General features: G+C 44.3%; 1 protein-coding gene across 3 annotated transcripts in view; it reads left to right on the top strand.

Annotated features, from left to right (window-relative positions):
• Positions 1-26238, top strand: part of abat (4-aminobutyrate aminotransferase) — a 225295-nt gene that overhangs the window by 25315 nt on the left and 173742 nt on the right. Inside the window, exon 1 of one of the 3 annotated variants that reach the window (XM_038821034.1) lies at positions 22866-23214. The exons of the other annotated variants lie outside the window; for them this stretch is intronic. The gene's annotated coding sequence lies outside the window, so the exon portion shown is untranslated. Of the gene's footprint in view, positions 1-22865; positions 23215-26238 lie in introns of those variants that run through there. 3 annotated transcript variants of the gene reach the window in all.

Raw genomic sequence — 26238 nt, 5'->3', positions numbered from 1 at the left:
ACAAAAAAAATCATCCGACAAAAACACGTAAAAAGTCACAAAAATTCTTTGACAAAAAAAACCATCCGACAAAAACACTTAAAAAGTCACAAAAATTCTTTGACAAAAAAAATCATCCGACAAAAACACGTAAAAAGTCACAAAAATTCTTTGACGAAGAAAATCATCCGACAAAAACACGTAAAAAGTCACAAAAATTCTTTGACGAAAAAAATCACCGGACAAAATGACGTTGGACCAAAAGACGAGCGGACAAAAAGACGTTGGACCAAAAGACGTGGACGAAGTGTCGTTGGACGAAATGACGTTGGACGAAATGACATAGCACCACATTAATGTTTTGGACTGATCTGTAGGGAGTACCATCAAGAAGTTCACAGATGACACGAAAATTGGTAGGGTGTTAAATAGTGAGGAGAACAGCCGTAGACTGCAGGAGGATATCAATGTCAGGTGGGTAGAGCAGTAGCAAATGGAATTCAACTTTGAAACGTGTGAGGCAATGTACTTGGGGAGGGCTAACAAGTATTACACTATGAATGGTAGGACCCTGAAAAGTACTGAAAATCAGAGGGACCATGGAGTACATATCCAAAGATCTGTGAAGTTGGCTGGACAGGTGGATAAGGTGATTAAGAAAGCCAATGGGTTGCTTGTCTTCATTAGCCAAGGCTTAGGATACCATAAGACCACAAGACATAGGAGCAGAATTAGCTGTTGTATTCTAGCTCTCTAGACATGAATACAGAGTTGTATTTGCCTACCTAACTGCCGACTGAACCTGCACGTTAACCTTAAGAGAATCTTCAACAAGGACTCCCAAGTCCCTGTGTGCTTCTGATTTCCCAAGCATTTCCCCATTTAGAAAATAGTCTATGCCTTAATTCCTCCTTCCAAAATGCAGAACCTCACACTTTTCCACATTGCATTCCACCTGCCACTTCTTTACCCACTCTCCTAGCCTGTCGAAGTCCTTCTGCAGCCCCCTTGCTTCATCAATACTACCTGTCCCTCTCCAGATCTTTGCATCATCTGCAAACTTAGCAACAGTGCCTTCAGTTCCTTCTTCCAGATCATTAATGTATTTTGTGAAAAGTTGTGGTCCCAACACGGACCCCTGAGGCACACCACTAGTCACCGGCTGCCATCCTGAAAAAGACCCCTTTATCCCCACTCTCTGCCTTCTGCTAGTCAGCCAATCTTCTATCTATGCCAGGATCTTATCCTTAACACCATGGGCCCTTAACTTATTTAACAGTCTCCTATGCAGTACCTTGTCAAAAGCCTTCTGGAAATCTAAATAAATCAAGTCCACTGGTTCTCCTTTGTCTAACTTCCTTGTTACCTCCTCAAAGAACTCTTAACAGATTTGTCAGACATGACCTCCCCTTGACAAAGCCGTGCTGACTCAGTCCTATTTTATCATGCACTTCCAAGTACTCCGCAATCTCATCTTTAATAATGGTCTCTAAAATCTTACCAATGACCGAAGTCAGGCTAACTGACCTATAATTTCCCGTCTTTTGCCACCCTCCCTTCTTAAACAGCAGTGTTACATTTGCCACTTTCCAGTCCTCTGGGGCCCTTCCTGCCTCCAGCGATACAAATGCAGGGAGGTCATGCTGGAAGTGTATAAAATGCTGGCTAAACCACAACAGGAGTACTGCGTGCAGTTCTGGTCACCACATTATAGGAAAATTATGATTTCACTGGAGAGGGTGCAGAGGAGATTGACCAGGTTGTTGCCTGGGCTGGAGGGTCTGAGCTATGATGAAAGATTTAATAGGCTGGGGCTGTTTTCCTTGGAGCAGTGAAGTTTGAGAGGGAACCTGATGGAGATGTATAAGATTATGAGGGGCATAGATAAGGTGGATAGGAAGACACATTTTCCATTAGTAGAGGGGTCAATTCGAGGGGGCATAGATTTCAGGTAAGAAGTAGGAGGCTAAGAGGGGAGTCTGGAACTCACTGCCTGAAAAGGTGGTCGAGTCAAAAACTCTTGTAACATTTAAGAAATATTTAGGTATTCACTTGTGCTGCCCTAACCTGCAGCTCTCTGGCCCAAGTGCTAGAAAATGGTATTTGTGCCGTCAGATCTTTGTTGACCGGCCTTGACACGATCGCCCAAATAACCCGTTCCGTGCTGTAAACGTCTATGAATCTATAATATCTATGAATGTTGTTATGAACATATTTTTTCTCCATTGCCTGACCCATCAAAGATGCATCATATAGTAATTTCCACAAAGAAAATATTAAGATTCCATCAACAGCACCGAGACATTTTGACTCACCTTAATTATTTTGTCGTTATATGCAGTTTTAACATTTTTGTTGCAATATTGGACAACCAAAATCTGAAGTCAGTATGTGATTCAGAACTATAGGAATTGTTTTCAACATATCTGCGTAGCCCACTTATTAACCGACCTGGGTTGAACTGGATCGGTAATGTTTTGACACGGCGTGATATGGTACATGTCCAATGCTACTTAAAGAGTAATGTTCCTTCTTTGGTGACAATCGTATAATAGGATTGGTTTAAATGGAAGACATTCAGTGCAATGATCATCATGCCATATATTATTTAATAAAATGTATTATATGTAAACGTGTCAATATATGTAGGGACCAGCCTGAGAACATATGAACCGTTGCAATATTCAAATCTGACTTTTTTGGCATCCATAAATTCATGGTTTGAATGACTTATGTTGAACAAAATGCATCAGCCGAACAAAAGAATAGCAGCAAAAGGTATGATCCAGTGTCTGAGAGTGTAATGTATCTTTAAGAATACATATCATTTTGACAATTGTGTTCTAAAAATCAAGATGATTGAGAGAATCCTGATGCTGATGACATTCTTTAATAGTATTTTGTGTCCCCCCCGCCCCAAAGAATGTGCACGTAGTTCAGATCAAAGCTTGGGGTAATTCTGTTCCACCTCAATGACAGTCGCTTTTTCTATGGGTTTTTCCATATTTGTTACCATAGAAACTACAGAATGGTTTCATCGAGAGTCGCCCTGTCAACTGGAAAACTGGATCTATTTCTCCTTTACATTATTTTTCCTCTTTGCGCTGTGGTTACCATAGTGATGCATCAGTGATACTCTCAATGTGTCTCTTATTCCTCCAAACAACAGTGAACGGACTAAGATCCCTATTTTACACATTGCAGAAAATCTATCTTGTGAGTGTTTTCTTTTTTTTAAATATAAATTTAGAGTACCCAATTATTTTTTCCAATTAAGGGGCAATTTAGCATATTCAATCCACCTACCCTGCACATCTTTGGGTTGTGGGGGTGAAACCCATGCAAACACGGGGAGAATGTGCAAACTCCACACGGACAGTGACCCAGAGCCGGGATCGAACCTGGGACCGCGGCGCCGTGAGACTGCAGTGCTACCACTGCACCACCGTGCTGCCCCTTGTAAGATTTTTCAATGATTAATGAGTGAGAGCAAGTTGTCAGTTTTTAGTGAGAAAACCTACCAATAATCATCATTATTTTGCATTCTAGAACATTGCATTCTGTGCAAAGACATGGACAATTGATGTAATGTATGTGGTATTTGCTATATAAGGATGGTGGATTTTGTTTTTGGGGGTTTCCAGCCATTTGGCACATTGTTTGGTAATTCATAATTCATAATACTCTGAAGCAAACTTTTTATCACCAACAGAGCTTCCTTTGCATTGTTCATGGTAAAGAGCATAGAAAGAAATGTAGATCATTCAGCACCTTGAGCCGGTTTCACGTCCATGTAAATTATGGCTGATCCGTATATTAATTCTATCAACCTGCCTTGGTCCTTCTACTCTTGATTCACCAGACAAACAAAAATACATCAACCTTAGCTTTTAAATATTCAATTGAGCTGGACCAACTTTTTGGATGAGTGAGTTATTGCTTTTAAATGGCTTAGCTCTAATTTTCAGTTTATTCCCCCATGTTTTGGATTTGTTCACCAGAGAAACAAATTTCTCCCGCCAATAATCTTCTCTACAGAAGAAAGTACGTGCCCAGTCTTTGCAACCTCTTCTTAAAAAGTCACTTTTTTAGTACAGCTATCATTTTGGTGAATCTGCACTGCATTTCCCCCCCAAGGCCAAAGCATTCCTTTCTGCGGCGAACTGCCCAGTACTTTATATTATTCCAGGTGCTATCTGAACAGAGCTCTCTACATAATGTCCACCCCTTTGTACCCTAGCCTCCGGAGCTAAATGCCAGCATTCCATTAGTCCTTTATCATTTTTGTAACTGCCCATCAGTTTTTAGCGATTTATGCACTTGGAGCCCTGTTTGTCTGCAGTTCCTAGCTTCTCAGCATTTAGAAAATGCTCTGATCTAACTTTCTTAGGTCCAAAGCGATACTTCCCTGAACCCCATCTGTCATGGTTTTGCCAACTTACCTGATTAATCAATGTCCTTTTGAAACTTTCCGCTCTCATCCACGCTATATCAGGAGTGACATGATACAATGATTCTCTGCTTGTAAAAGAAACCCTGATTTACCACACAAAATGTTCCCTTCCTAACAGCACTGTAGGTGTACCTACACCACATGGATGTAGCAGTTCAAGAAGGCAGCTCACTGCCACTTTCACAAGGGCAATTAGAGATGGCCAGTAGATACTGACCTTGCCATCAATGTCTGTCCTGTCAAATAATATAAAAAAAGATTTAAAATAGTCAAATCTCCTGGGGCTTTTGGGTTACACCCTAGGGTATTAAAAGGGGTAGATAAGGTACTTGCTGATATGTTAGTCAAGTTGTGTAAACAGCTCTCTATTCCTTCATCCAGGTCATTTATAAACGTAGTGAGAAGCTAAGGGACGATCTTCCGGAAAAATTTCCAAGTGTTGTAGCGAGCGAGAATTGCCATGTGTTTCCCGGCGTTCAGCCCAGCGAGGCTGGCAACACTATTCAATGTTAATTGCTCTACTTAATGAGGCCTCATGGGCTTCCCGTCCGAATGCCGCTTGCCAGCTGATTCGCCTTGACTGCGCTCGACAGCCCGCCGCTAACAGGTTCAAGCAGCACTTAGGTTGCCAACCCCAGCCAGCTCGCAACAATGGCGCTGAGGAGACCATCCCCAAGATTCAGGAATGCTGACCTGGGGAGGCTCCTGGACGCGGTGGAAGGCAGGAGGGAAGTCCTGTTCCCCCAATGGTCCCGCAGGGTGAGCCACAAGGCAGCCAGCGCCTCTACCTCTGATCTGCATCCTGGGGACACAACTAGACCTGGTGGTAAAGCTAGGAGGGCAAAGCACATCGAGGATCACTGAGGGCAATGTGGGAGGGGAGAACAGGGTGGTAGGGCGTGAGGGGGGAGATGCACCACCAGTAGAGTGGGGGCATATATTGAACAATAAACACCCTTGTGCACAACCAGTAGGAAGCCTCTGTCACTGTCTCTCGCAATGCATTTCCACGTGCAGGTGATGGGTGTGAGCGAGCATTCAACACACAGGTAGGAACCAGATTATGGCATAGATTGCAAAGCAGCAGTGCCCAGCTCTCTGTGGGTTATCATCACCCCCTGCCCTCGACAGTACCGACATAATCCCAGCACCCTGGAGCGATGTGACACATACCCTGGGAAAATGGGGAATGGGGTGGCGGGTGAGTATGAATGCGATGATGGACCAGGCCATGACCCAGGTGAATCAGGCCAGTATGAGGGCTCCCTGGCCCTCCAGACTTGCCGGGCCACTGTCTGTCCTGCAGCTTCTGGCTGGGCCTCAGGTTCCTCCAAGGTTTCGTCCTCCAGCCCCTGCTGATCCGGTGCCTCATCATCATCCTCGTCCCCGTCCTCCTCCTCTGAGTGGCCACATGTTCCTCGTCACCAACCTCCAGCTCATCGCTGCGCTGCTGTGCGAGGTTGTGGAGGACACAGCAGACCACAACAATGCGGGCGTACTGGTGGGAACCTCCGGAGTAGTCGAGGCAATGGAGCCACAGAGTCCGATGAATCGCTCAATGACAGTCCAGGTGGCTGCATGGGCCTTGTTGTAGCGGGTCTCCGCTTCAGTCTCCGGCCTCCATACTGACGTCATCAGCCAGATCCTCAGCACATATCCCTTATCCGCCAAGAGCCAGCCGTCCATCCTGGGGTGCTCCTCGGCAGGGATAACTGACTGCACAGTCCCCGGGACGCGGGCACACATGTGCATTATCTGCATCTGGTGGTCGCACACAAGCTGTATGTTGAGGTAGTGGAACCCCTTTCTGTTAACATAGGGCACCCCCAGATGGCCCGGTGCATGCATGGCATCTATGACTCCCTGGACCTAGCACATCCCGGCGATGGTGGAGAAACCTGCTGCCTGGCGATCCTGTTGGGCCTGGCCCATGTCAAAAACGATGTAGTCTTCCGCCCGGACATACAGGGCATTGGTGACCTGCTAGATGCACCTGTGGGCTGTGGCCATGAGATACCACACATGTCCCCACTCGAGCCCTGGAATGATCCTGTGGCATAAAAGTTCAGGACTACAGTGACCTTGCCAGCCACCGGGAGCGGGTGTCCTCCACCTCCATGTGGTGCCAAGTCCGGGAGGATATGGCACAGATGTCTTCTTGTTGAGGCGGAGCCTCCTGCGGCACAAGCTGTCCGTCATTTGTTCGAATGACCAGCGGTGCCTGTACACCCTGACCCGTCGTAGGACTCCCCCTCTGGGTTTCTCCCTAGCCGGGTGGGCGGCCCGGTCCTCAGGGTGTGGGACGGGGTCTTGCACATGGATCGCTGCCTCATCAATCTGCTGCTGCTGCCGTTTTCTCCAGCGTCTGGCCGAATCGCGCAACACCAGCATCACTAGGGCAACCTCTGCGTCCAACATCCCTGCCATAGCGTTCAATATCTGTAAGGCATTGGGAGAGGGTGTTAGACTGACAAACAGCGGTGGCTTCCACCCTGGGACCCTCCATTTCCCCCATTGATTTCCCCCCAACCACCCTACCCGGAACGCCCTCCCCACATACTTCGGACCGGGTGCTAGCCCCCTCCCCGTGGCACTCACCCACCCTCCGGCTGTGGACATGTCGCTGGAGCTGTGCCCAATTCCCTGGGTGTTTGGCTGTTGGCTGCTGCGTGTGTGGTGTTGCCTCCGGCAGTGTTCAGGTATGCTGTCCAGGCATCATGGTCTATTTGGGATGCCAGACAACAACTCCCACATGCTACATGGCCTGTCCAGCCTCGGGTATACACTTGGGTTATGTAAAGTGCTTACTTAACCACGATTGCTAATTCCCTATCCTTATTAAGGGAGATGTGCGTGGAAAGCTTTTTTACGCAGAGGGTGGTGGGTGCCTGGAATGCTTTGCCAGTGGAGGTGGTAGAGGCGGGTACGATAGCATCATTTAAGATGCATCTGGACAGATATATGAATGGGTGGGGAACAGAGAGAAGTAGACCTTGGAAAATAGGCAACAGGTTTAGATAAAGGATCTGGATCAGCGCAGGCTGGGAGGGCTGAAGGGCCTGTTCCTATGCTGTAATTTTCTTTGTTCTTGTTCATTTCTGAATTAATAGAGTGACGCTTTTCCAATCCAATGTGACAATTCTTAGCCGAGAATTTTGGAAGATCATGACTAACACATCATCAATTTCTTCATCTTCTTTTAATGCCCTGAAATGGAATCCACTAGACCGTAGAAATTTGACTAGCCTTAACATTTTTTAAAATATTCTTTCACAGGATGTGGGCATTGCAGGCCAGGCCAACATTTATTGCCCGTTCCTAATTGCCTTTGAGAAGGTGGTGGAGTCACCTTCTTGAACCTCTGCAGTCCATGTGTTGCAGGTACACCCACAGTTCTGTTGGGAAGGAAAAATCTCAATAGGTAAATTTCAGGATTTTTTTTAACAAGTAATGAATCATTATATTGTGTCACTCACAAAATTATTCTGCTGGCAAAGTGGAACTATCTCTGATCTTGCATATCCCAGACAACATGATACAAGTGCTTTAAGTAAATGTCCTGAGACTCATTAGAAGCTAATTGCTGAGAGGTAGATCCTGCAGTCGACCACAGATAAATTTCTGGGAAAGCTCCTGTGTAGAGAAGCAAATGCTTATAAGTGGCTAGCTTGATGAGGAGAAAAAAAAGGAAATGTGTCTCTGTGTATGTTTTAAAAGTACAAAGTCATTTTTAAATGATAAAGCATAATCTCTAACCTTTCATGAAGATATTATTGGACCTCCTGTGGCACTGATCAGAGTAAATTGGAGGATACAATATTATATAATTACAGGTGCTGTGGTGCGTTAGGCCAGAACCTTTATCTGATAAAAGTAAACAATCTGGTAATTTGAAGTTTATTATTTTGGTCAGAAAATGTTGCAGATTGGAATGTGTTGGCAGGACCAAGCTGTAGCTTAGAAAACAACTCAGATTTGTAAGGTTATTTTGTACTTCAGTGTCCGCATGCTGAAAAACCATCTTTAATATCTATCCAGATCGCTTATACCATTACCCGTGATGAATGGGTGTGCTGTCTTAAGGGTGGGGTGAATGTAGAAATAGTTATACATTATATTTTATATCTGTAGCAATAACCCGAGTTGAGGTATGTATTTATTGCAGTAATATTATTAAATATTCAATATGGTTTAGCTCATGTGGTGAGACAGCTGATTCATAAAGCAGAGTAAGGCCAGCAGCACAGGTTCAATTCTCGTATCTGCTGAGGTTGCTCATGAAAGCCCCTCCTTCTCAACCTCACCCCTCGCCTGAGGTGTGGTGATTCTCAGGTTAAGCCACCACCAGTCAGCTCTTCCCCTCAAAGGGGAAAGCAGCCAATGGTCATCTGGGACAATGTTGACTTCACCTTACCATTATCTTATTATTAAGGAATCTAGAGTATGTACCCAGACTGTGTATCTGCTAAGGCTGAAATTAAGGAGTCAGCAAAGAGTGAGGTAACTTTTGATTTTAATCACTTACTTGGTTTCAGATAAAGGGTTAATGGAATTGTGTTTTGATTGCTGGATATTTCATGGACTCTAGATAATTTAAGGGGGAATGGTGTTTAGTTCTAGCTAAACAGGTATGGAACACACTGAGACACAGATGATGTAATTAGCTTCAAAAATGTAGTTTTGAAGCTTGCCATAGGATTTGAGTTTGACAGGTTAGACTTGTACTAGATCTGCTCTTTATAGGAAGTTTCAAAACGTCTCAACTTAATTAAGCAAGCAAACATGTTTGTTAATTTTATTTACACCAAGTGGCATTTGAACTGTATTGGGTTGCTTAATTGGAGTTAGTAGCAGGTATAGGTAGTAAATTTAGGATTTTCCTTGTGTTTATAAACTGTTTAACAGATAATTGTAAAGCTATTTCTTTGATGTTAATGTGGTGTTTACTGTCATGTGAGAGTACCTTTAAGAAATGGGTGTTTATCAGTGATGTCAGAGTGTGGGTGGAGCTGGGCTGTCTGTCAGCTTTTTACTTTTGTTTTAGGCCGTTTGCTGCAGGGTGTGTTTTAGTTTCATTTTCAGAGCTGGATAGCTGCAGTCACAGCCAGAAGGGGTATGAGTCTCTCTCTCTAATCTAAAAACTGTAAATTGATCCTTTGGTGATTTAAAACTAATAACTGCTCTCAGTAGTGACTTTAACCTGATGTGCTTCAGTTAAAAGTTCTTTTTTATTTCTTATGGATATTAAAAGGACAGCTTAAGGATTACTTAGTTTTGTATTCTTTGAGGGTTGTATTTGAATTAATGGTTGCTAAGATGTTCACTGTATGTTTTAAAAAGGTTAACTTGAGTTCATAGAATAAACATTGTTTTGCTTTAAAAATACTTTTCCATTTCTGCTGTCCCACACCTGTAGAGTGGGCCGTGTGCTCCCCATACCACAATGTATTAAAAGTTGTGGGTCAGGTGAACTCCATGATACACTTTGGGGTTCTCTAACCCCTGGCCCATAACATTACATTAAAGTTTGTTTTAACATAAAAGATACCTAATGGTCAGAGTCATCATTCTTGAGATGAAATATTGTTTCCTCACAGTTTTACAAATTAGAAACTTTGTTTGGGGTTCTTGTCCGGTATCCTAGCAAATGTTGGGGCCTGGTCCAGTATCCTAACAAAGTGAGGTGGTAGCGTAGTGGTATTGTCACTGGACTAGTAATCCAGAGACCCAGGCTATTGCTCTGGGAACCTGTGTTTGAGACACACAATGGCAGATGGTGAAATTTGAATTCCACAAAAAAGGGGAATTAAAGGTCTAATGATGATTATGAAATCATTGTTGATTGTCGTAAAAACCCACCTGGTTCACTAATGTCCTTTAGGGAAGGAATATGCCATTCTTACTTGGTCTGGCTTACGTGCGATGTGGTTGATTCTGAAATGGCCTAGCAAGTCACTCAGTTCAAGGGCAATTAGGGAAGGGCAACAGATGCTGGCCTCAAATCCCATAAATGAATTTTTAAAAGCATGAATAGCTGTGTTGTCAGGGAAATGATTTACCAAATGTTACATTTATTTTTTTATCAATGCTTTCTCAATAGACACACCATGTTACACGTATTGAACATTATGGGGTAATTTTTCTGGTCCCGTAGCGGACGGGACGGAAAATTTGGCGCACCATTTAAAGGTCTGTTGACCATGGGCAGGCTCGATCGGAAAATAACGCGCTGTATATTTTTCAATTCATTCTTGGGATATCCTGTTGTTGGCATTTATTGTATCAGAGTGACATGGATGGTGGACCTTCTTGAAGATTCTTCCCTTCTACAACTAGATTCCATCCTCCTGAGTATCGAGAGGGCTATTTCCTTCTTCCTACTGCTACACACATATTCACTTTGATCAGTTTCAATCCAATTCGACGGTGGAGCGCACAAAAAGCTGCAGCACAATTATCCAAAATTTGTTTCCCAGTTGGGAGTCTCCACTCAGGTCAGCCATTGTGGGACAGTGAGTGCTTTTAATATTATAAGTGTGTATTATAGGGCACTTTGACAAAGTAAAGGAAACTCTTTCATGTACCTGATGCAGGCATTATCCACATGAGAATATGTGTTGCTGATGCTGTTAAAGAGAAATGGTATTCCATCTCTCAAAATGACATTCCCCACCTTGAGGAGATCAAAAACAAATTGAAGCATGTTTCCTTCTGCTGCACTGTACTTTTATCTCTTACAGTATGTAATAACCACAAAATGCTGCAAATACTGTAATGCTGGTCATTTATCAAGCTGAGTTGCACTTAAGAATGTGCACACGGTAGTGATGGATCTCAAAAAAATCTGCTGATTAATGCACTTGTACATAAGCATATGTATCATTTGGCACAAAGGTCTGTTCTGATATTTCTTAAGCATATCAAGGTGATTTGTACATTTCCTTCTAGGTTAGAAAAAATTGTGATTTGCAGGCTTGTAAATGTGATAATTTACTTTGTTATTTACATGTTTCAAGGTAATTATTTAGCTGGTTACCTTTAATTACTGAATTAGACAGAGTGGATAGTAAGAGGCTTTTCCCCAGGGTAGAGGAGTCAATTACTAGGGGGCATAGGTTTAAGGTGCGAGGGGCAAGGTTTAAAGTAGATGTACAAGGCAAGTTTTTTTTATACAGAGGGTAGTGGGTGCCTGGAACTCGCTGCCGGAGGTGGTGGAGGAAGCAGGGATAATAGTGACATTTAAGGGGCATCTTGATAAATACATGAATAGGATGGGAATAGAGGGATACGGACTCAGGAAGTGTAGAAGATTGTAGTTTAGTCAGGCAACATGGTCGGCACGGGCTTGGAGGGCCGAAGGGCCTGTTCCAGTGCTGTACTTTTCTTTGTTCTTTGTTTGTTCTAAAAAGCCTGATATTAATAGGGGTGCATGGGAGCTCGGTAGAGGATGTTAAATCTGGCAGGATTGGGGACATAGAGACCTATGTAATCTTAGTGACGAAGCCTCATTTAAATAAATGCAGATTCACATGTGGCCAAATGAACCGCCTGCCCGGCAGTCAAATGCAGGAACTTGGAGCAGGAGATCACAGAGATCAGTGGGGCAGCTAGTGCGGGGAGGAGACTTTTGTCCTGATCTGGGTAAAGATAGTAGCCAGGTGCCAAAAAAAACAGATCCAAAGCTTCCTGTGAGGATTGGCGGAGACTCTTCCCCCTCCTAACCAAACAAATAAATATTAAAAATAAATGCAAAATGTACCTTTGGGCCTCCTTTGACCCAGGACCTGTTGGAGGAGTTAAGCCAATCGCCTTCCTCAGGCCTTTGGATTGACATTTCAGGTGGAGTCATGGTGACATTGTGGTGAATGTAGGAAAATCAAATATACTCTATTAAATGTGGTTGGTACAGTAAGCGTTAAAAGCCTGGGTTAGTTTGTGACTGCTGCAGTCAGGTGTTTAAAAATCCTGGTTTGAAAGGCAGCAGGCTTTTTGGAGACATAGGTGCAATTAAAGCATCATAAATGTTGGGCTAATTAAATTTTGCTTGTATCAATGAGATTTCCTGGGGAGTAGATAATTAGAGACATGTGTTTAGTTTGGTAAGATTATGTAGTTAATGGGAGGAGCCAGAGTCTGAAGCAGTCTGGCTGTGGAGTTTGCAGTTTTTGAATTTAGTTAAAGATTTGACAGGGGACAGACCAACAGCTACTCTCAAAACAGTGAGTTAAAGAGTTGCCTGTGAACAGGACAACAGCAGTTCCTCAATGGCTGGTAGGTTAAATAGTGGTTTGTGACAAGAAAGAATCTGTAAGCTGGTTCCTGAAGAATATCTCTTTGTCAAAGCAGGGTATCCAAAACATCTTTATTAAGTAAGTATTCCCTGGTCTGCTAACTGTATTGAAAAGTGGATTTTGACTTGAGATGGGGTATATTTGAGTGGAGATAAAAGATAGCAATTAGGATTTAGTGTTTCAATGCAATGGTTAAGCATTGTTTAACTGGTAGTTATAAGATATGGGCGCGATTGAACAGAAATGAAACAGGAGTCCCTTGTCGACTGCGTTTAGCTGGATGTTACCACCAGGGTGTCCAGGTGGCACTGCCAGGGTGCCAAGGTGCCATTTGGGGTGCCAGTGTACCACCTTCCAGAGTCCTACCGCGCAGGAGTCTCCGATCGCCTGGGAGACCCGCCTATGGCATGGAATACGAGGAATTCCCAGGGAATTCCGATAATTGGCCATATTGCTTTATTTTATACCTTTAGTTTGGGGCCTTTTTTACTATTTGTTTTTGTAACTTTTTGTAAGCCTCACCTCCTGGCGCGCAATGGGGGCGGCACCAATCCGCATATGCGCAGTGGCTTTACAGAATGCGCCGGTCCCGGCGCAACATGGCGCAGGGGTTCTGGTGCCGGACGTGCAACAAAGTAGGCCCGGGAAGGTGGAAGAGGCTGACCAACCAATCGGTGGGCCAGCGGCCAGGTGTGGATTGCGCCGGCGGGACTCTGCTTTCTCTGCGTGGCCGCTCGGCCCATCCGGGCCGGAGAATCCGCGGCCCGGCCTCGTCCAGCGGCCCGCGACTGGTGCCACACCAAACGCGCCAGCACAAATGGCGCCGGTTTTCCGCACTTCGGAGAATTGCGCGCCGGCATCGGGGCGGCATGGCGCGGTTGCAGCGATTCTCCGGCCCGGCTGTTTAAATAACATGCAAACGTTACAGACAGAAATAAACGACTTCATCCATCGAGCCTGCGCCATAACATCATGGTGAGCTTAGCCACCACCGTCATTTACCATCAAACCCTAAACTCTAGGCGAGATAAAATAACGACAGAGTAAAATAACCTTGGTCAATTCGGAGAAAGAAATGTGAAATTCCTCTCTGACCCCAGAACGAATCAAGCATATATGCATGCCTCCTGATCCTCGCTACCTGCCTGAACTAGTCCATAAACCTGAAGCAAGTCTAATTACCTTCATTACCTTTAAGACTTTGATCAAATCTCCTCAGAGTCTGTGATTTTCTACAGTAAGAAGAGACAGCCGTTTAATCCGATTATGGCAATTCCCATCTACCCCCTTTTATCTTGTTCGGGTTTGCTGCTTTTCAGTCAAGCGCCTCTTCCTTCAACTTTTTCTTTTTCTGTTAACATATTTTGTCCAATTCACCCGGTGTTCCATTTTTAAATCTCTTCAGATTATGCTTTCCTCAGCTCGTTCCGTTCTATGTTGTTTCATCTTGATGTGGAGGCATGTATTGACACACAGCTCTTCTAAGTATTGGAGTTCAGTTCAGTGTAACATAGAGAATGTAATATAAAATGACACAGGAATTTAAGCATATTGGTTACAAGGCGACATGGAGCACTGGTCACATAACTTAGTTATATTTATACCATCACATGAGTGTGAATAGGAATAAGGATGGACTATTCAACTTTATTAGCTTGGTCCATCGTTCAGTTCGATTGTCACTGCTTTGTAGCTCAGCTTTGCTCCATAACCCTTGCCACCTTGCTTAACAAAAAGTCAGGAAAATTTCCGTCTCTGCCCAACCTCCTCAGGAGAGAATACCTGCAAAGGCGGGATCTTTATTGACGGGGACTTGTTGCAGGCTGGAGACTGGATAACCCACCTGGGAAGAAATGTGGAGGCAGCCACAGGAGCTGCTAGGTGTGGAGGCGAGCTGTTTAAAAGATCCACCTTGGTGCTTTGTGGCAAAAAGCACCATGTCCTCACCCCTCATGCCCCTTCATCCTACAAACACACCCCATGCCTCATCGATGTCACTTTATGCCCCACACACTCCCTATATCTCCTCATGCCTTCTATGCCAAGCTGTTCCTTCCACCCATACCCTCAGGCTCCTCATGTGCCCCCGCCAAGCTATGAACTTCCACCTAGCCCCTCATGCCCTCTGTGCCTCCTCATGACTCATATGCCAAATTATGGCACTTCCATCCCATTGACCCACTTTCTGGAACCAATACACCTTCCAGTGTATTGTGCGATGTGTAAACAAAATGGCTTTGCTGAGAGCACAGACAATTTTTACAATACAACATTGTAAAAGACAGCTCAGGCTCCATGATCTCTTTGGTTAATTTCAGAATGTTTGGTGACACAAGCTAAGAACTTTTAATGGTTTGTGGTTTGTGTTTTTTCAAATTTTAAAGAACCTGGGTGATTGACACTTTTATTAGCTTGCAGCCCACACTTTTTTTCAAGCAGAGGTGAACGTTATCAATGGATTACTTTGTTGCAAAGTATTTTTTTCCATATCTCACTATACAATCTGGGGTTCATTGGTTCTAGAAAGTGTACAGTGGGATAATGGGCATGGAAGTGCACAGGATGTACCAGGGGCCTGAGAGTGAAGGTGGAGGACAGATTGGCATGGGGGCAGGAGTAAACATAGGGGATGGGTGGAATGACAGAGCTTGGCATGGAAGCATGAAGGAACATAGGGGTGAGTGGGAGCAGAGCTTGGCCTCGGCTTCATGAGAAAGACAGAACTTACCTGTTAAAAGGTCCCTTCATGCCGTCTAGTGTCCACAAGTCCTCTAAGGTGCAGAGGAATAGGACATACTGATCTCCGCAATGGAACTGGCTAGATCAGGAATGCCAGATGTGGGCTCTTGGCAGGAACCAGCTCGTACTCTTTAAAGGCACACCCAAAAATGGGACAGCCCGGGAATTGGGTCAGAAATCCCAGAATCGCGACTCGCCCACTATTTATAAAAGGACTCACTTTTAGTAGCTGTACACTAGCTTTGAGTGACTTGTGTACATGTGTTCCTCCTGTTGCTGGTCCACAGATCTTGGTCTCGTGTCATGAAGAAAATATTTTGATTTATCATTCCCAGATTCAAACTGATTGACCTCAGACTTCCCCATTTGGGAACTATGGCACCATCTGCCATAGTTTTGCCCACTCGTTAGTCTTTCCATATAGTTGTAAATTGCTGCTCTTATTTACACAACATATTGAGCTTAGTGCCATCTGCAAACTCTTGTCCTTCATTCAACCACTAATATATATATGATATATATATAAACACCGGAGGCCTCGGTACAGATGCCTAATCACATCCCATGAATTAGTGGATGTTCCTTTTATCCCTATTCTCTCCTCTTCCAGCCCAACCATTTAGCAACCTATAAACCAAGGTTATCTTGAATTTAGTGTGCTATCATTTTTGTCAATAGATTTTTATGTAGAAAGTTATCAAATGCCATCTCTCAGTCCTCGGAGAGTTTGCAACATCTGAACCATTACATAATGATTTCTAGTTTTAACAAAACTGTGGATCTTTTTTGATTGTATTTGCGATTAACTAGAAATAGTACATAAAGGAAATCTTTATCCTTAACACATAACAACCAGAGGAAATCGTCCCCAGAATGGTAAAAAAAGAATAAAATTCTCTTTTGAGCATCAATTTTCAAATTTTGTGCAGAATGGATAGAAAACCTTAAACCTGAATAGTATACAGTCTCTCAGCATCATGGCTTGTGGCCAGATTTCCTGCTGGTGGTGTGAATTTAAATAATCCTCCCTTGATACCTTTGGCAAATTTGCAAGAAAAGGGACTTCACAACAAAAAGAAACGACTTACTTTAAACAGTTCAAACAGCATTGCTATTCTGGTAACTGATACCCTATAACAAGATACCTGTTTTTTAAATAGCGTGGGGTTATGAACAAGCTTCAAACTTTGCTGCCTGAATTTTGAAAAACTCAGCATATTTCCTGTGATGATTGCCAGGGTGCCAGGCTGGCCAGGGGACTGCTGGGTGCTCCCCTGCCTTATTCCTGACCACCTGGGGGTCCGTAATGGCCTGCGACACCCCACTAGGTACCATCACACCTGGTCCTCGTTTGTGGAAACCAGTACTAAACAACGCCCAGTTGAGGTCTTCCAGGCACGCCGGTTGACTCCTGGGCACTGGAGGAAAGCAGCTTTTGGCTATTTAAATTAACCTAATGGCCCATTTAAATATCACAATCTGGATCACGTCCAGTGAGGGCGTGATCCAGATTTCGGCAGGCGGAGCGAGTTGGGCAATCGGCCTTGCTTGGAAGCCGATTTTGGCTCTCGCGGGAAGGCGGGGGGGGGGGGGGGGGGGGGGGGGCAAGACGATGGCTAAATCATGCACTCAAATTTTGTTTTCCTGACATGTAGTTGATTAACTGGATATATTTGGTGTTTAACACTGCAAAATTTGATAATTCAGAAAATCGACATGTTGATCGCAATGTACAGTTAACTCGCATCAGGCTGTACCGCTGCAGGCAACATGCAAACTTTGTGCTATCCACTCATTTGAATCGTTAAATCATGCAGACAGCTGTGAAGGGGATGCAAGCCTGATAAGGTGATGCTAAATTGTGAGATGCTGGTCTGAGTTAAAGCTAGCCTGCACCATTTAAAGGAGAGGGGCATTTATCTGGAGTAGATGCTGGAAGTCAGTCTAAAAGTTACTCAAACCCGGTTTCTCCCTACTTTCTCAGCTCTGCAGCCTCTCTCACCCCCACAACCTCCAAACCTGGTTCCACAGGGATGGGGAAATGTGAGCCCTGGGTAGGGTGGCTCAAGATGTTCAATTATCTCATAGGAGTGATTAAAATCAGTGATTCACTGCTTGTGTAATATTTCACCAATAGCACCGGACCTCTTATCATTCACATACTCACAATCTCTATTAACCACAACTCATAACTAACATTCATAGCATCGTCCCACCCTCACAAATGTAGCACTGCTGCAAGCCTCACACCCATATCTCACATCTTGCACACACTGACAGCCATTCAATAATGACATCCATGTCACCCAAATACATTGCAGCACACTCCCTGACACACTTCCCGCTCTCTTGTAGGACAAGACAGCACCTAACCTTTGGGAGACAGGCCTGGGTGCGTGACCTTATCCCCAATGAGGAGACAGTGCTCATCATCATTGGAGCAATCAAGGTTGAGCCCATGGTGCAGATGAAACCAGCAAAGATGAAGGCGAGCTCATATTGAATTCTCTTTCTCACATCCCACTTTCCTCTTATTGCGCAATCTCTTTGGATTTACATGCTGCACCTCTTGCTTGCTCCCCTTCTCTCACCACAATGCTACCTTTGTGCCTTTCTCCATTCAGATAGCCAAGAACATCAATCTGACAAGGCAGTGCTGGAAGAGCAAAAAAACGACAATGAGAAAGAAACACCATCACTCGTTCTCCCAGTCAGCCAGCAGCTCAGAACTTTAGAGGGTAGCTTACTGCTGGAATTTCCAGGTGGGGAGACTTTGGGTACGGGTGGCTTGCAGCTATCAGACAGGACAGGGATAAAACAGGTACCAGCTAGCGTTCCCTCTGAACTGTGTGGTAGCCCAGCCACCCAAGATTCCCTGTGGACGTCACAGAGAGGATGGCTCCTTTAAATTACTTTATGTGTGCAGCTGCCTCAAGAAATTGAAAAGGGCTGTGCATTTAAACAAGCCATCCGTGCACTGAAACAAATCGGAGGAAACATTTGTGCCAGCTCGCCAGAGGATCAGGTCATGCAAGAGTCCTGCTGCAGAAGACTCAGATGAGGACTTCCTAGGCTGGCAAATAGGAGAAAGTTGATTGTTACGCACACTGAAATATTTCTGTCAGAAAGCCTACAGGAGCAAGAAAAAGAATGCCAAAAAGTAAGCACAGGGTATTGTGCAAAGCCCCAAACCCGTCCTTTCCAACATGGAGATTGTGTCCAGCTCCACTGAAATTCTTGTGGAACCAACCACGATACAACATCTAATGGCCCATGTCTTAGCTTCAATTGCAGAACAAGCAGAAACTACCCAACATCTGTGTGCTGCAACAGGAGCCCAGAGCACTGCCAGCATGTCTGCGGTGGGTAGGGGCTTCCAGGGTCCTAACTATCCTGCAACCCATTGGTCAGACTGCCGAGGTATCACTCCAGGGACGTGGCAGAATCGGGAAGCACATACCTGCTGTCCTCTCTCAGGATAACAACATTTATTCTTTCACCACTGCCAATCTGCCAGGGCTCTTGCTAGTGACCTTCAATCAAGCAGTCAAGACTGCTGCCACCCATGCCAAGGTGGTGCTTTCGAAGTCAGGTTTTCGCAGGCTAGAGATGCTCGAGGTCATTCTCCTAAGCTGTTGGCAGTTTCCTCTACTGAAAATGCACAGCTTTCTGCTCAATAAGGAGCACCAGGACAGAAAACACACAAGAAAGGCAGGCATTAAGGGTGATTGGTGACTATTTGAATACAATATGGCAATGCTTCATTTATACATTTGGTTTGCAGTATTTATTTTGTGTTCCTTTTATCTTCATATTGTGGCCAAGGGAACACTGTGATGGTTAGTAATAGAGGGAAGGCTAAATGTGGGATTTTCAGTGAATGGTGCGTGTGGTTGCATTTACTGGTATTGCTGTCAAATTAGTTGATCACAGACAACCTGGCAAGAATAGGGCTGTACTGGTTCCTGCTCGCTTACTCCTCCTCCTCAGCTGGCCACTATTCAGATGGTTCTAAGGGCTGTGCCCTCATGATGACAAGGTTATGCAGCATATAGCAAACTACCACTAATTTTGGCATGTGTATTGCAAGACTCTCCCAGGGCGGTCCAGGCAGTGGAAGCTTTGTTTAAGCAACCAAATGGCCCACTCAATGCTTTTTCAATTGGCTTTTATTATCTGCATTCTGCCGAGGAGCACATGGGTTACACATGGAAGTCAAGAGCCATGTGGTCAGTGGATAGCCCTTGTCACATGTAACCACGCTTTGGTTTGTCATTGTGGTTCAAATGTAGCTGGAACAATGTACTGCTGCAGAATGAAGGTATCATGACTTCTGCCAGGATTCCAGGCATGAGATCGCACAATAACTGACATGTACCAATATACAAACATTGGAATTAGGAGCAGGATTAGGCCATTCGGCCCCTCAGGCCCGCTCCGCCATTGAAAAGATTACAGCTGATCTGATTGTGGCCTCAATTTCACTTTCCAGCCTACCACTGATAACCTTGCACTGTCCTGTAAGGTAAGATTCTATCTACCTCAACCTTAAAAATATTCAATGATTCTGCTTCTATCACTCTTTGGGGAAGAGAGTTCCATAGACTTAGGACCCTCCAAGAGAAAATGTTCTCCACATGCCTGTCTTAAATGGGAGGCCCCTTATATTTAAACGATGTCCCCTAGTTCTAGTCTCTACCACAAGAGGAAACATCCTTTCAGCATCTACCACATCAAGTCCCCTCAGGATTTCAGATGTTTCAATAAGGTCACCTCTCAATCTACTAAACTCTTTTTTTCATAAACTCTTTTTATTTGTATTTTCAAGAATTATAAACAATTATGTACATCGCTGGTCATGTTCAATCACTGTACAATACAGAAAGGTTTGTCTTTTCCTTCCCTTGAGTTTTCCTATATCCAGTCTGCTGCCATCTGGCTCCATGTGGTCTCTCCCTGCCCCCCTCCCCCAGCCCACCCTTCCCGGTGTCCCCCCCTGTTTGGTCTGGGGAGGGGCGGGGGGTTCCCCCCTCACTTCCTCTCCCATTCCCTCCTCCTTATTTTCTTCCCCCTTTGGCTGCATTTTCCTTGTGGCGGGGAGGGATGGGGGGGTGGGGGGTTGCCCTCAGCATTGTTCTTTTATAGCACGGTAGCCTTGTGGATAGCACAATCGCTTCACAGCTCCAGGGTCCCAGGTTCGATTCCGGCTTGGGTCACTGTCTGTGCGGAGTCTGCACATCCTCCCCGTGTGTGCGTGGGTTTCCTCCGGGTGCTCCGGTTTCCTCCCACAGTCCAAAGATGTGCGGGTTAGGTGGATTGGCCATATAAATTGCCCTTAGTATCCAAAATTGCCCTTAGTGTTGGGTGGGGTTACTGGGTAATGAGGATAGGGTGGAGGTGTTGACCTTGGATAGGGGGTAGGGTGCTCTTTCCAAGAGCCGGTGCAGACTCGATGGGCCAAATGGCCTCCTTCTGCACTGTAAAAAATTCTATGTAAAATTCTAAAAAATTCTTCTATATCTCTCTAGCCCTTTCTCATCTTCTCCCCCCACCCTCCAGGTTGCATGTTCCTATGCTTTCCCCTTGCCTTTCTTTTCTTTTTCCTCTCTCTTTTCTTTCTAACTTTCCTTTTTCCCTATCTATTTATTGTTGCTGTCCTGGCCTCCATCAGGTTGTGGAACATGCCGGCGAACTGTCCCCATGCGTTTAGGAAATCTTCCTCCGACCCTCGGATGGCATATTTAATCTTCACCAGATGGAGGAATTCTGAGAGGTCAGCGAGCCAGTCTACAGCTCTAAATGGTGCTGCTGATTGCCAGCTGAGCAGGATTCTTTGGCACGCGACCAGGGAAGTGGGAACTAGGGCGTCGGCCCTCTTCCAATGTGTAGCTCTGGCTGCTCCGATACCCCGAAAATTGCCACTATCGGGCATGGCTTCACCCTCACCCCCACAACCTTGGAAATTGCCTCAGAGAAGGCTGTCCAGAACCCAGCAAGTTTGGGACAAGCCCAGAACATGTGGGTGTGGTTGGCTGGGCCCCGCTGGCACCGTTCATATTTATCCTCCACTGCCGGGAAAACCTGCTCATTCGGATTCTGGTCAGGTGTGCTCTGTGCACCACTTTGACCTGCATGAGGCTGTCTTGCGCAGAAGGAGGTGGAGTTAGCCCTGCTCAGTGCTTTGCTCCAGAGTCCCCACCCCACTTTTGTTCCCAGTTCATCCTCCCATTTCCGACTGGTCTCATCCAGTGGTGTTCAGGCTCTGTCCAGTAGCTCTCCATATATTTTCCCACAGTCCCCCTTCTTTATTGTCTGGATTTATCAGGTCCTCTAATAGTGTAGTCTCCAAGCTAAATTCTAATGGAAACAGGCCTAAGCTGAACAACCTTTTTTCATAAGATAACGCTCACACCCACCAGGGGAATAGAGTTAATGTCAGGGGCAGGAATTTTAGAGGGGATGTGAGGAAAACCCCTTTCACCCAGAGGGTGATGGGAGTTGGAATTTACTGCCTGAACGTGTGGTGGAGCAGATAAGAAATATTTAGATGTGCACTTGCGATGCCAAGGCACACAAGGCTATGGGCTGGTGTTGGAAAATGGGATTAGAATACTTAGATGGTTGCTTTTGACCAGCCTGATGTGATGGGCTGAAGACTTCTATGACCCTGTGACCTCCTCAATCCAGGACTCAAGTGAATCTTCCCTGAACTGCTTCTAATGCAATTATGTCCTTAAGTAAGGAGACCAAAACCGTACACATACCCTCAATGTGACTTTGCCAGCGTCTACATGGTAGCACAGTGCTTATCACTGTTGCTTCACAGCTCCAGGGTCCCATGTTCGATTCCCGGCTTGGGTCGCTGTCTGTGCGGAGTCTGCACGTGTCTACATGGGTTATCTCCGGGTGCCCCGGTTTCCTTCCACGAGTCCCTGAAAGACGTGCAGTTAGGTAAATTGGACATTCTGAATTATCCCTCCGTGTACCCAAACAGGCGCCGGAATGTGGCGACTAGGGGCTTTTCACAGTAACTTCATTGCAGTGTTAATGTAAAAGATTATTATTAAATGCAGCAAAATTTAAGTGTTACCGGGTCACATTTTGTGCAATAATTATCTATGGGCTCAGTGCGACCCATCTGTCCCCAACAGCAGATGCCATTGGCTGAGGTTTGTGTATTGCATGATTTAATGACATTAGGCTGAACTCGGGACTGCGTTCTGCGCCGACTGTTTTGCGAGATAAGAGAATTTCATTGCTTTAATTTCTGAAGTTTTGTTTGAGAAGCCTGGAATTTGTTTTGAAGCTGCTCACATAATTGACAGCAATGCTCCGTGGTTGTGAAAACTGAAGCTAATTAACATCCTAATGAGCTGTGTATAATCACAAGGCACGCAGAGATAACTGGCTCAATAGTTTCTCTTCTTCACAACTATGGAAAATAAAGTCCAGCGTTCCTGTTGGTGGGAAAATCTTTCCGACAAGCCCAATGCAGTTTTCAATTTCTTTCCTTGCGTCCACTTCACCTGATGATGACAGCAGTGGTCTCAGTGTGCTGCCTGTGTGATAATTTTCTGTGCCATTACATTGTACTCTGTTAAATGGTTTTCCAGCAGCAGGGGAAAACGTTGCACCCAGCTTGAATACAAAACAGCCTGCTGTACCTTTTAGAGCAGCAGCAATGCTTTTCACTCAATTATTTAACTTTAACAAATCGCATCCAGGAGTAATCTCCCGAGTCAAGTGATGAAGGTAAAAATGTTAACTATCATTGCAGGATCTGCTGATGTGTTTAGATTTCGGTAATTTTGCATTACCAGTAGATATGCATGCGTTTCGATGGTGACGATCGTTTTCTGATGTTGATTCATCACATACCTCGGAAAAGCCTGAATGGGATATTTGAATCGATGAAAATACCGGGGACGCAACCACAATCCTTGGCAAGACTTAATTCATCCTTGATTAGCACTCCCGAGGCAACCTTGCTTTCATGAAGCCATTTCGATACATGTGAGAAATTGACATGTTATTTTGACGCAGCACAGAATGACATTTTGATTGGGGTATCTTGGGAGTCCCTAACATATCTTAGTAATGGAAATGTCTTCATGGTGATATGATGTAACTAATTCCTCGCTGCTGCACCCTTTGGTTCATAACCTGAGGCAGTAGCAATTGTACATCATGCGTGGGATTTATTTTCCAGTCGAGACTGGGACTTGTCCCCGAGAAAATGTTGATGTGTAACACTTTATTTGATATCACTTCCATTATCCAAATGTTTTCTAATGTTACATGCCACTTCATGTCAGAGAATATATCCTACCACGGAGGACATAAAAATAACTTGCATATTTTGTAGCAATCTATTAGCATAGAAATACTTCCTCCTTGACTATTACAAAACCACTGTACATTTTTGTCCACTAAAGTTACATTTGGTGATATGAGCATGATACTCAACACCGGTTGCAACAATGTTTTAAATAGATTTTCACTTACGTTAAAATAGCTAAGGAGTATGCTACAAATGCTTTAAGTTGCTGATATTACCAACATTAATTTGACCTTCCCATGGATGTCACAATCTAATGGCGTAATGTAAAGAATAGCTTAGATTTACACTAACTGCCAAAGCTTTATTCTTGTCATTAGAAAATGGCTGGACACATTCCTATGTATTGTGTGATTTACGGTCTTGATGTTTCTGGGACTAGAATATGATGATATGTGATAGTTGGGATCAGGAATACATGTGGAATACATGAGGATCATAATTGGGGGGTAGGGTGGGGAGAGGTTATTGGCTGGAAACTGTCCCCGGTCTTGTGCCAACTGATGAGGTCTCACATTCAGTGGAAAATCGCAGTTGCATAGCCTGCTATTTCCTCCCACTAAAATGGACAGACTATTGCTGACAGTACATCTATCTAACCTGCCAGACCCCACTGGTAGAAAGTTCCATCTGGTGTGTATTTACATTTTCATGTTATTGGGGACTAAGAGCTATATTTAATCCCTAGCCGTATCCTAGCCTCCAAAAATAAAAAGTGGAAACACATGGATACACTTTCGCATACACTGCTGGTCCCTCTCTGACGAATGGACATTTAGCAAGGTATGGTGAAATCCTTGTACTTTGATTTGACTTCATTAGCAAGTAAAATTGAACTATTAAGTTTCTTAGTGTAAGGGATACAGATTCCAACATTAATTGGAGCGTGATTTAACGGGGGGGGCGGGGGGGGGGCGGGGGGGGGGGGGGGCTGTGGGGAGAAGAATGCGGGATTCTCCTGCTTTACCCGCCCGGTGACCGGAAATTCCCATCCGAGTTCAATGGAACGTTACATTGTCCGCGTCTCGCCCGTGGCGATCTTGCGCCGGACGAGGCGGCCCTATCAAATGGGGCTCTTTTTATTTGGCCTCAGTGAGGAACACCCACCAAGGCCAGACTTACTTTCATTCAGTGGCGTGCAGAGGTCTGGTGATGCCCGGGGCAAATCTTGATTGTATGCCCCAAAGACTCAAGTATAAGGCCTAATATACTGAGAAATATTATTAGAAAGGAAAACATTTTGAATATATAAACACAGATGAAACATGAAATAAACGCGTTATTCGATTTTAATATAAATCAATCAAATTTATTAAGTTCTTTTCCCCAAATGATACCTTCTGTCACAAAACACCTGAATTACTTCACTTTTTACATCAGCTGTGAGAAATTCTTTTTCAATGCTTATTAAAGCCAGGTTGGTCAGTCGCTCCTGTGACATAGAAGACCTCAGATATGTTTTTATTCATTTCAGTTTTGAAAATGACCTTTCACAACTTGCGACTGAAAATGCGATTGTAAGCAGTAATCTGTATGAAACACACAGCATCGGAAAGACATCCCTCCCATACTGCAGTAAAGACTCCAGAGCATCTTTAGGATCAGGGGAACTCTATTCCCTCCAGCTCGAAGGAGCATCACAAAATCAATAATTTTGTCATATAACTGAATTGCAACCACATCATTGTCATAATAATTTGCAAAGTCTGAACATTCCTTTTTTAATTTCTCTCTTTCTTGTTCATCTTCAATCACTACTGAATTCAAGTTCAGAAGAAAAGAAAATCGGTCACTGAGTCTTTGAAGACGGACACTGCGGTCTTCAATTTCAGTTTTTAATCTGTTCACAATCTCTACCATTACTCTATTCATTTCTTCTTGTGCCGTCAGTCCACTATCTCTTGCTTACTCTCCAGGCATTATTCTTCTTCTCCTTGTTCGTGCAATTGGTATTCCCCAATTTTCACAATATTCATTGGCTAAATCTATTGCATTGTGGATAATTTCGTCATTCTTCAAATTCAAGATATGAATAAGTCCTCTCAGATCACAAGAAGCTTCATGGAACCCCATTTTCGGATCCTGCAAACGTTTTGAGACTTTCTCCACTGATGATAAAACTGAGTACCAAAAATGTAATAAAGCTATAAACGGGAACTGTTGAATAGAGTTCAGTAGCGATCCTGCATCAGATTTAGTTTCCCTTGAAAATTCTCCTTCCAGCATGTGTTGAGGGCTTGCAATAACGTTGTCACACTCTTCGTGGATTACTTGCACAGCATCATGGCTGGAACTCCATCTTGTGTCACACTGTCTTTTCACAGTCCAAGTGACAAATGATTTTAACACTTCCCAACGAGAAGTAGATGAAGAAAAAAAAGTAAAGAGTTTTTCTAGAATGCCAAAAAATGTAACAACAACAGGTTGCACCTCACTTG

This window comes from Scyliorhinus canicula, chromosome 15, assembly GCF_902713615.1.
Source record: "Scyliorhinus canicula chromosome 15, sScyCan1.1, whole genome shotgun sequence".
Taxonomy (NCBI): Eukaryota; Metazoa; Chordata; class Chondrichthyes; order Carcharhiniformes; family Scyliorhinidae; genus Scyliorhinus; species Scyliorhinus canicula.
Note: the sequence above shows the minus strand (reverse complement) of the source record. Positions and strands in the feature narration are given on the sequence as shown.